At 57.2% G+C, this 10,000-nt stretch overlaps 1 non-coding gene across 1 annotated transcript; it reads right to left on the reverse strand.

Annotated features, from left to right (window-relative positions):
* Nucleotides 1-9,472: 9,472 nt before the first annotated feature.
* LOC144793414 (5.8S ribosomal RNA) lies at nt 9,473-9,626 on the reverse strand. The gene has a single exon (XR_013602973.1). It is a non-coding gene; the product is annotated as a 5.8S ribosomal RNA (ribosomal RNA).
* Nucleotides 9,627-10,000: the final 374 nt, after the last annotated feature.

The raw sequence follows: 10,000 nt of genomic DNA on the forward strand, positions 1-10,000 counted from the left end.
AAAAAGTGGAAGGGAAACCCACGCCAAGGTGCCAGGTCTAACACGTGTCCCCTCCAGCTGAAATGTGGGGAGAACTACCCTTCCCCAGGGAGTTCCTCATCACTAAGGCGGAAAAATCTGGACAGACCATCAGCGTTGGCGTGATCTGTGCCAGGGCGGTGTTCCACCGTGAAGTCCATACCCTGTAGGGAGATGGACCACCTCAACAGTTTTGGGTTCTCACCCCTCATTTGCATCAACCATCTGAGGGGCCTGTGGTCCGTCTGAACCCGGAAGTGAGACCCAAACAAGTAGGGTCTTAGCTTCTTCAGCGCCCAGACCACAGCAAATGCTTCTCGCTCTATTGCACTCCACCTACTTTCCCGTGGAAGTAACCTCCTACTGATGAAGGCTACGGGTTGGTCCCAGCCCTCCTCAGTCATCTGTGAGAGAACAGCCCCTACACCATGCTCTGAAGCGTCTGTTTGCACTATGAATTCCTTGGAGAAATCAGGAGCCAGGAGCACGGGCGCCGTGCACATGGCAGTCTTCAGGGTGTCAAAAGCCTTCTGACAGGTGTCAGTCCAAATCACATTCCTGGGCTGCTTCTTAGAAGTCAGTTCTGTCAAGGGGGTCACAATAGTGCCATAGCCCTTGACAAACCTCCTGTAATACCCAGTGAGCCCCAGGAAGGCTCTCACTGCAGTCTGGGTCTTGGGGGGTTCCCAAGCCAGGATGGTCTCAATTTTGGGTTGCAAGGGTGCCACCTTGCCACTCCCCACTTGGTGTCCCAAGTACACCACGGAGCCCTGCCCAATCTGACACTTGCTTGCCTTGATTGTGAGGCCTGCCTTGCGCAGCGCCATCAACACTTCCCAGAGGTGCTGCAGGTGTTCTGGCCAGGTGCCACTGAACACTGCGATGTCATCCAGGTAGGCGGCACTGAACTCATCCAGCCCAACCAACACCTGGTTGACCAACCTCTGAAAGGTGGCAGGGGCATTCTTCATCCCAAATGGCATCACCCGGAACTGGAAATGCCCATCTGGTGTGGAGAATGCTGACCTCTCCTTTGCCCCATCGGTTAAGGCGATCTGCCAGTACCGAGACGTTAAATCAAACGTGCTGAGGAACCGGGCAGCCCCTAGCCGATCAATGAGCTCATCAGCTCTGGGGATAGGGTGCGCGTCAGTCTTGGTGACTGAATTGAGTCCTCTGTAGTCCACACAGAACCGGAGTTCAGGCGTGGCTCCCGGCGCAGCAGCCTTTGGGACCAAGACCACGGGGCTGGACCAAGGACTGCTGGAAGACTCAACCACCCTAAGAGCAAGCATCTTGGAGACCTCCTCCTTGATGCAGGCCCTGACCCTGTCAGTCACCCTGTAAGCCTTATGCTTCACAGGTAAGCTGTCCCCTGTGTCCACATCATGGACGCACCAATCTGTGACACTAGGAACCAGGGAGAACAGGTCTGGAAACTGCCCCAGCAACTGGCGGCAGTCTTCCTGTTGCTCAGGGGTCAGGGTGGGTGAGAGGTTAACTCCATCCACTGACCCATCCTTCTCACAGGCCACTAAGAGGTCAGGAAGAGGCTCAGACTCCTCCTCCATTCCATCATCAGTGGCCAACAGCATGCCCACTTCGGACCTTTTCAAGTGGGGCTTGAGGCGGTTGACATGCAAGACCCTTAAAGGATTCCTGGGCGTCTTCATGTCCACCAAGTATGTCACTGAGCTCTTGCGCTCCACAACCTCAAATGGGCCTGTCCACTTATCCTGAAGTGCACAGGGTTCCACTGGGGCCAAGACATACACCTCTTGACCAGGCTGAAGCTCTACCAGAGTGGCATTCTGGTCGTACCACCGCTTCATCTCCTCCTGGCTAGCTTCCAGATTTGCCTCAGCAAGTTGTCTGAAGCGCCTGGTTTGGTTTCTGAAGGCCAGCATGTAGCTATATACATTCTGGGGAGGTTTCCTGGGAGATTGCTCCCAGCCTTCCTTTACCAAACTCAGTGGTCCTCTCACGGGGTGACCATACAGCAGCTCAAAGGGGCTGAACCCTAGAGACTTCTGTGGCACCTCGCGGTATGCAAAGAGCAGGCATGGTAAGAGGACGTCCCACTTACGCCTCATTGGACCTTCCAGGCCCATGATCATGCCCTTCAGGGTTCGGTTGAATCTTTCAACCAACCCATTTCCTTGGGGATGGTAAGGTGTGGTGAACTTGTAGGTTACACCACACTCTTGCCAAAGGGACTTCATATACTTGGATATGAAGTTGGTCCCTCTGTCGCTCACCACCTCTAGAGGGAACCCCACTCTGGAGAAAATTCCCATTAGTGCACGCCCCACCACGGGGGCCGTCACTGTCCTCAGAGGGATGGCTTCAGGGTACCGGGTGGCATGATCCACCAAGACCAGGATGAACCTGTTGCCCATGGCTGTCTTGGGGTCCAGAGGCCCAACAATATCAATACCCACTCGTTGGAATGGCGTACTGACCACAGGGAAGGGTTGGAGGGGAGCCTTGTTCTTCCCTCCGCACTTCCCACTTGCCTGGCAAGTTGGACAGGTCCTACAATGAGCATCTGAGCTCTTGTGCATTTGGGGCCAGTAGAAGTGGGTGACAAGCCTGTCATAGGTCTTGTCCATCCCCAAATGTCCTGCTAAAGGCACATCATGAGCCAGTCCCAGTAGGAAGGCTCTGAACTTCTGGGGTACCACCAGCACACGGGCTGACCCAGGTTCAGCAGCCTTAGGCTCTGAGTACAGGAGGTCATTCTCCCAGTACACATAATGTGTTTTGGCCTGAACACCATTGGCCTGGTCTGCAGCCTGCTGCCGCATACCCACGAGAGAAGGGCATTCTTTCTGCTCCCTGCAGAATTCCTCCCTGGAGGGGCCTCCTTCTTGCTGCCAATGGGTCAGCTCAGGCAGGTCCCCCAGTTCGGCAATCTGTTCCCCAGTAGGCTCCAGGGCATCCCCCTCAAGGTCTGCTTCCTCCTGGACCGTGGGAACTTCAGGGGCCGGTTTCCCGCGCGCCCTGCGCCTTCTCCCTAAGGCCGGTTCCTGGGCCTCTCCGTCAGGCCCCAGGACCTCTTGATCACCCCTACTGGCTGCCATTGACCGGGTGGTCACGCACGCCCAGTCAGGTAGACCCACCATCTTCAGGTGAGTCGTTTTCTCCACCTTTTCCCAAGGGGAGTCCTCCAAGTCATTCCCTAGCAAACAGTCAACAGGCATGGTTTTCCTCACACAGACCTGCAGAGTACCAGAGACCCCCCCCCACTCGAAGGGAACTTGAGCCATCGGACACTGACTCTCTGAATTGTCAGCGTTGACAACCCTACAGTAGGCATGGGGTACAACCTACTCTTGAGACACCAGGTGATGCCTCACTGCAGTCACACTGGCTCCTGTGTCTCTAAGAGCCTCAGCTTTCTTACCATTGATGGTAACCACCTGCCCATATTTTTTAGTGTTAGAGGGCAGGTAGCTTGTAGGGACCATCTCACTGTCTCCTAGTGAGACTAGGGTCATCTGAACAGGATCTCCACCCCCCGGGACCATCACTTCTTCTCCTAAGTGAACACTGGTCACTTGTCGGGGCGGAGCACCAGTGGGTGCTGGTTTTCCAAACAGGCGACACTTGGGGTCACTGGCTATGTGCCCCGGGTCACCACATTTGTAACAATTGAAGGGCCCCCTTGGAACAGGTCGACCTGTCGGGGCCCCATTCTGCCTAGGGGGTGGGGGAGGCTGAGAACCTTTCTGCTGGTCCCCTTGGGGATTACTTTGGGGGCCTTTTTGGAACCCTTTCTGTTTTCCCTTGTCCCCCCCACTCTTCTGCTGGGGACCCTGCCCACCCTTGGCGGAGTCTCCCACTGGACCCTTGTGGACCCTGGTGCTGAGCCAGCGGTCCGCCTCCTCAGCAAGTTTCCTCGGGTTGGACAACTTGCTATCAATCAGGTGCTGGCGTAACTCAGGAAAACATTGATCAGACAAGTGCTCCCATGCAATTAAATCAAAGAGACCTTGAAAATCATTCACTTTGTTACCCTTCACCCAACCATCCAGTGCTCTGCAAAAAAAAGTCACAAACTCCACATACGTATTCCCAGGCCGCTTATGACACCCCCTAAACTTCTGTCTATACATTTCAGGGGTAAGCCCATACCTGGTCATTAAAGCTTCTTTCATAGGGGGATAGGATCTCTGGTCTTCAGTGGGCAAATCTAGCAGGGTGTCCCGCCCTTCGCTAAGGAACCTTCCCCATAACCCCGCTCCCCAATCCCTCTCAGGGACCCGGTGGGAAAGCATGGCTACCTCATATGCCCTAAACCACTGTCCTATGTCATCCCCCTTAAAGAACTCTTTAACTACATCTTTGGGGATGTGCACTCTTGACTCTACCTGCACCGGCGTTGTGCTGCCACCAGAGGGAGGATGATCCAAGGTTTTCTCTTTTAGACTCATCTCCCTCATTTTCACATCATACTCCAACTGGAGTTTTCGCTCTTCCAGAGCCATCCTTTTGCTCTCCAGCTCCAGTTGGCCCTTCAAGTTTAATTCTGCCAGCTTCATTTCATGATTCCTGGTTTCTTTTCTGTCTGCCAGCTCCTCTGGCGACAGGCCTCTGCCAAAGCTATGGATGCTGCCTTCTTTGTCAGGTACACCAGTATCATCAGGTAACTCCTGATCCTCAGGTGCATTCCTAGATTCAATCCAGGCTTTCAGGGCTTTGTAGTAATCCGTCTTGTTCTTGCACCCTGCACGTGGAACCTTGAATCTCTTGGCAAAGAAGATTAGCTCATCTTTCTTGTATTCATCCAGTTTTGACACATCCCATTCTATCTCCAACACCTCAGAGGTCACAGACACGGTTTTCTCTACGCTGTTGGTTCCAGGCATGGCTTTAGACAAAAAGGGATCTTCTTCTAGCAGAGCAAAGTCACTTAAAAAGAAATCTGTGGCTCAGTTACTGGATTGTAATCACTGTGCAATGGTCAATAGTCAATGTATGGACACTGCAAATGTAAATTCGAGATCCTCACCGCTGCGTCCAATGTTAGAATTGGGGGTCTCTGGTTGGCGCAAGTTTGTACTTGCGACAAGCAGGGACCCTCTCCTCTAAGTCAGGGCAAAGGATTACTCCCAGAAATAACCCCTACTCGCCCTTTAGGTAGTGTGGCGCAAGCAGTCTAGGCTAAACTCTGGAGTACATAGGGTTAAACATTTGCAACATCACACACAATGACCATCAACCCACCACACAATGACACTAGACTGTATTTCTGTAAAAATATCTTCTTTATATATATCTTTAGATCAGGCTTGTAAGTACAGTCTTTGCGTAGTTTAAGAAAATGGTTCCAGTTACTCTCTGATTAGGCCACAGGTCTTTGTATCAGCGTTAAAAGAATTGTTCTGGTGCTTAAAAAGGGTTGCGGACTCTTCCCTAGTCCTGGTACGTTCCTCCAGCAAGAATTTCAATCAGCCAGGGCCTCTCTGTGCCAACGATCGGACCCGGTCTGCCCCAATCTCACGCCTCTAGCGGGATCGGCGGCCGGGGAGTCACTGTCAGCCTGACGAGCGCGCTGCACGGCTGTCAGGGGAGAGAGCGGGGGCCCGGGGAGTGCTCACTGCGCGGCTCCGGGGGCTCGGCTGAGGCAGATGGCGGTGCGAGCGAGGTGGGACAGCGGCTCGCACCGCGGGACGGGAAACAGTACCTTTGTCTTTTGGAAGGGGTCGGGTGCAGGCCGGCTCGGTGGTCCACGTCGCGGTGTCTTCCTCCCGAGGTTGGAGCGAGCGGCGGCTCGGCTCTGGCTCGGAGGTTGGCGTTGCGGCGCGGGTCGGGTAGACGGCGACACACCTCAGGTCCTGGAAAAGGGGGGCAGAGCCCCGGGTAGCAGCGTGAGGCGCACACAAGCCTCTCAGGTCACAGCAGATACTTGGCTAAGTCCGTTCTTGCGGTGCTTCGCAGTTAGGCAGGCGGTAGGGACGGTGGTTAGGCCAGCGAGGCTGGGCCTTTCGGTGTCACCTGGTGCCGGCCAGTTAGCAGATGCGGTGCTCGGCGGGACGGGGTGCCAAGGGCCTCGTAGGAGGGGCGCAGGGATTCTTTCACGGCGCGCTCCTCTTTCCTTCAGCAGCTGTGTCGATCAGGTTGCTGGCTCACAGCAGCTCCTTCTTCCAGGGGGACAGGGTAGCGCCCACTGTTCCTGGGGCGCTGGTCAGGGGGCAAGTTCACAGCAAGCCCTTGGAGATCTTGGTAAAAGTTTTGGCACAAGGTGGATAAAAGCAAAGTCTTTCAGTCTTTCTTCTCCTGCTCTCCTTCAGCAGCAAGGCACCCACTACAGGCCAGTCTCTTGGGGTCAGAGTCAGTACTTCTCCTTGCAGCTTCCAGGGTCCTTCTCTTCAGGCAGAGCTTCTTCTTTGCGCAAACTGGATCTAATTTACAAGGAGCAGGGCTCCTACTTTTATACACAGTTTCTTTTGTTCTCACTGGCCAGGGGGGCCTCTGCATAACTGCTCTCAGCTCCTGAGCACTTGCGGTGGGTACTTCTGCTTCTGCATTCAGTGTGAGGGCAGGCACATCAGCCGCTCCCCAGGGGGGCGGAGCCGGCATTGAGAGGGCAGGAGTGGCCTGAGTACTTTGTTGACAAGCTTCGGTCCTTCCTGGGCCAGGTGCAGGCTGAGTCATCAGTCGCTCCCCAGGAGGGCGGAGCCAGCATTGTGGAGGCAGAGCACAGCCTGATGCATCATTCAGGGGAAACTCCCACCACCCATTAAGGGGTCCTCCTGCTAATCACTACCTGTCAACTCCCAGCCCTGTCACTCACACACACCAGACAGTCAGATCCACATCCAAGCAGAGGCGGGCTGAAATGGTTAGGCAAGCAAATGCTAACTTTCTAAAAGTAGCATTTGCAAACACAGGATATTAAAATAAACTTTACTAAAAGAAGTATTTTATTATTCTGAGTTCAGGCATACTAAACATGAATTTCTACCATGTTCCCTGAGCCTGCTGGGATTATAGAGTGTAATAATTCCAGCAGCCCATCTGGCCTAGAAGGGAACAGGTAGCCTTACAATAGTGAAAAACGAATTTGGCAGTAATTCACTATTAGAACATGCCACACACATCAGGGCATGTTCTACCTTATCCTTACAATGCACCCTGCCCTCCGGCCTACCATAGGGGTGACTAATATGAAGTTTAAGGGAAGGTTCAGGGGCTGGCAAGTGTGTGCACTTGCCCAGCCAGGGTGACAGTACCAGACTGCACGCAGGTTCTGCAATGGCAGACCCTAGACACATTTTATGGCTGCTTTTGTGGGTGGCGCAACCAGCGCTGCAGGCCCACTAGCAGTATTGGCATTCACAAGCCCTGGCACTCCTGGTGCACTTTACTAGGGACTAACAGTAAATCCAATGAACCAATCATGGACATCAATCATATGTACACTTTACAGTAGGGAGCACTTGCACTGCGGCACGGGTTGGCCGTGGCGCAGTGCCCTGAGTAGCAGACACCATCAAAACATTTGAGGCACAACAGCAAAAAGTGGAAGGGAAACCCACGCCAAGGTGCCAGGTCTAACACTTACCAAAAGTGGCCCACTAGGCACTCGCATTCCATGCCCGGCTCCACGCCAGCGAGCCGGGCTTCTTACCCATTTAAAGTTTGAGAATAGGTTGAGATCGTTTCGGCCCCAAGACCTCTAATCATTCGCTTTACCAGATAAAACTGGGGGCTCCGAGCGCCAGCTATCCTGAGGGAAACTTCGGAGGGAACCAGCTACTAGATGGTTCGATTAGTCTTTCGCCCCTATACCCAGGTCGGACGACCGATTTGCACGTCAGGACCGCTACGGACCTCCACCAGAGTTTCCTCTGTCTTCGCCCTGCCCAGGCATAGTTCACCATCTTTCGGGTCCTATCACGCACGCTCATGCTCCACCTCCCCGACAGAGCGGGCGAGACGGGCCGGTGGTGCGCCCGCCGCTGGAAGCGCGGCGGGATCCCACCTCAGCCGGCGCGCGCCGGCCCTCACCTTCATTGCGCCACAGGGTTTCGCTCGGCCCTCCGACTCGCGCACGTGTTAGACTCCTTGGTAAGTGTTTCAAGACGGGTCGGGTGGGTAACCGACATCGCCGCAGACCCCTGGCGCCCGGCGTGGGCCTCCCCGCTCGGCGGCGCGACGCGGTCGGGGCGCACTGAGAACAGTCCGCCCCAGTCGACAGTCGGGCCGGGAGCAGGGGGCCCCGTCCCCCAAAGTCATCCGCCCCGGCGCGCCCCGAGGGGCGGCCGGGGACGGGTGCCCGGGGGAGGGCACGGAGGCGGTCGAATCTCGCTCGGCCCCGCGGACACGGCGAAGCTGCTGCCAGGGGGGCTGTAACACCCTCCGCCGGAGCGGAGGGCCACCTGCCACCCCGAAGCCTTCCCAGCCGTCCCGGAGCCGGTCGCGGCACACCGCCGCGGAGGAAATGCGCCCTGCGGGGGCCGGGTAGGGCCCGGGCCCCGGTCCCGCGGAGGGGATCCGGAACTCCCGGGCCACCGACCTTCCCGCCGTGTTGAATCCTCCGGGCGGACTGCACGGACCCCACCCGTTTACCTCTCGACGGTTTCACGCCCTCTTGAACTCTCTCTTCAAAGTTCTTTTCAACTTTCCCTTACGGTACTTGTTGGCTATCGGTCTCGCGCCGGTATTTAGCCTTAGATGGAGTTTACCACCCGCTTTGGGCTGCATTCCTAAGCAACCCGACTCCGAGAAGACCCGATCCCAGCGCGCCGGGGGCCGCTACCGGCCTAACACCGTCCGCGGGGTGAGCCTCGATCAGAAGGACTTGGGCCCCCTGAGCGACGCCGGGGAGTCGGTCTTCTGTACGCCACATTTCCCGCGCCCGCCGCTGGGCGGGGATTTGGCGCTGGGCTCTTCCCTCTTCACTCGCCGTTACTGGGGGAATCCTGGTTAGTTTCTTTTTCTCCGCTTAGTAATATGCTTAAATTCAGCGGGTCGCCACGTCTGATCTGAGGTCGTAGTCGGAAGCATGACGCCGGAGCGTCAAAGGGGGGTTTGCCGGGGGGAGGCCGGGACCCTGCCGGAGCAGGGGGGCCCGGCGTAAACCCCGGCAGACCGCGCGACCTTTTTCCCACGGATCGGATCGGGTTTCGCCCTCCCCGGGAAGCCGGCCGCGGAGGTGGGCGCCCAAGGCGCGCGCGCGCAGGCAGCCAGTGGGACACCACAGACAGCCTCGCGCGGCACGCAGCCAGGCGCCCCGGGACGGGTCCCGGGGCGGACCGGTCGCCTGGCCCCTTTCTCGGGGGCCAGACGCGCCGGCGGCATACCTCCGCGGCAGGACCCGGCGAGGGACCCTGCCACGAGCGATCGGGGGGGGCTGAACTTGTGGGGGGACGAAGGGGAAGCGGAGCTAACCCTGCGACGGCCCCAGCCGCGTCCCGGGGAAGCCCCGGGGCGATTGACGATCGAGCGACCCTCAGACAGGCGTAGCCCCGGGAGGAACCCGGGGCCGCAAGGTGCGTTCGAAGTGTCGATGATCAATGTGTCCTGCAATTCACACTAATTCTCGCAGCTAGCTGCGTTCTTCATCGACGCGCGAGCCGAGTGATCCACCGCCAAGAGTCACAGGCAACTTTTCCAAAACGTTCACCCACCTGCCGGAGCAGGAGAGGCGGGGGGAAGGCGACGCCGTCCGTCCTGCCGCCCGCGCGGCAAGACGGCCCGGGCGCCCCGTTCAAGGCTTCCCCTCTGGGAGTCAGACTGCACCGTTGGGTGAAAAAAACCATTGCCAGGCGCTCGGCCCGGGAGTCCCACCACACCCGCCCGGCGGGCGGGAGAGGAAGGGGGCTCCCGGTGCGACGGGAGCAGGCTGCCCCGCAGCCGCCGGTCCCTCCCGGGGTAACCGGGAGGGACCGCGCGAGTCTTTTCCAACCCCTCGGCCCGGCCTCACGGGACCGGGACGAACCGGGTACCTGGCAACGAGGGAAGGTCGCTCCAC

Source organism: Lissotriton helveticus, chromosome 11 (assembly GCF_964261635.1).
Source record: "Lissotriton helveticus chromosome 11, aLisHel1.1, whole genome shotgun sequence".
Classification (NCBI taxonomy): Eukaryota; Metazoa; Chordata; class Amphibia; order Caudata; family Salamandridae; genus Lissotriton; species Lissotriton helveticus.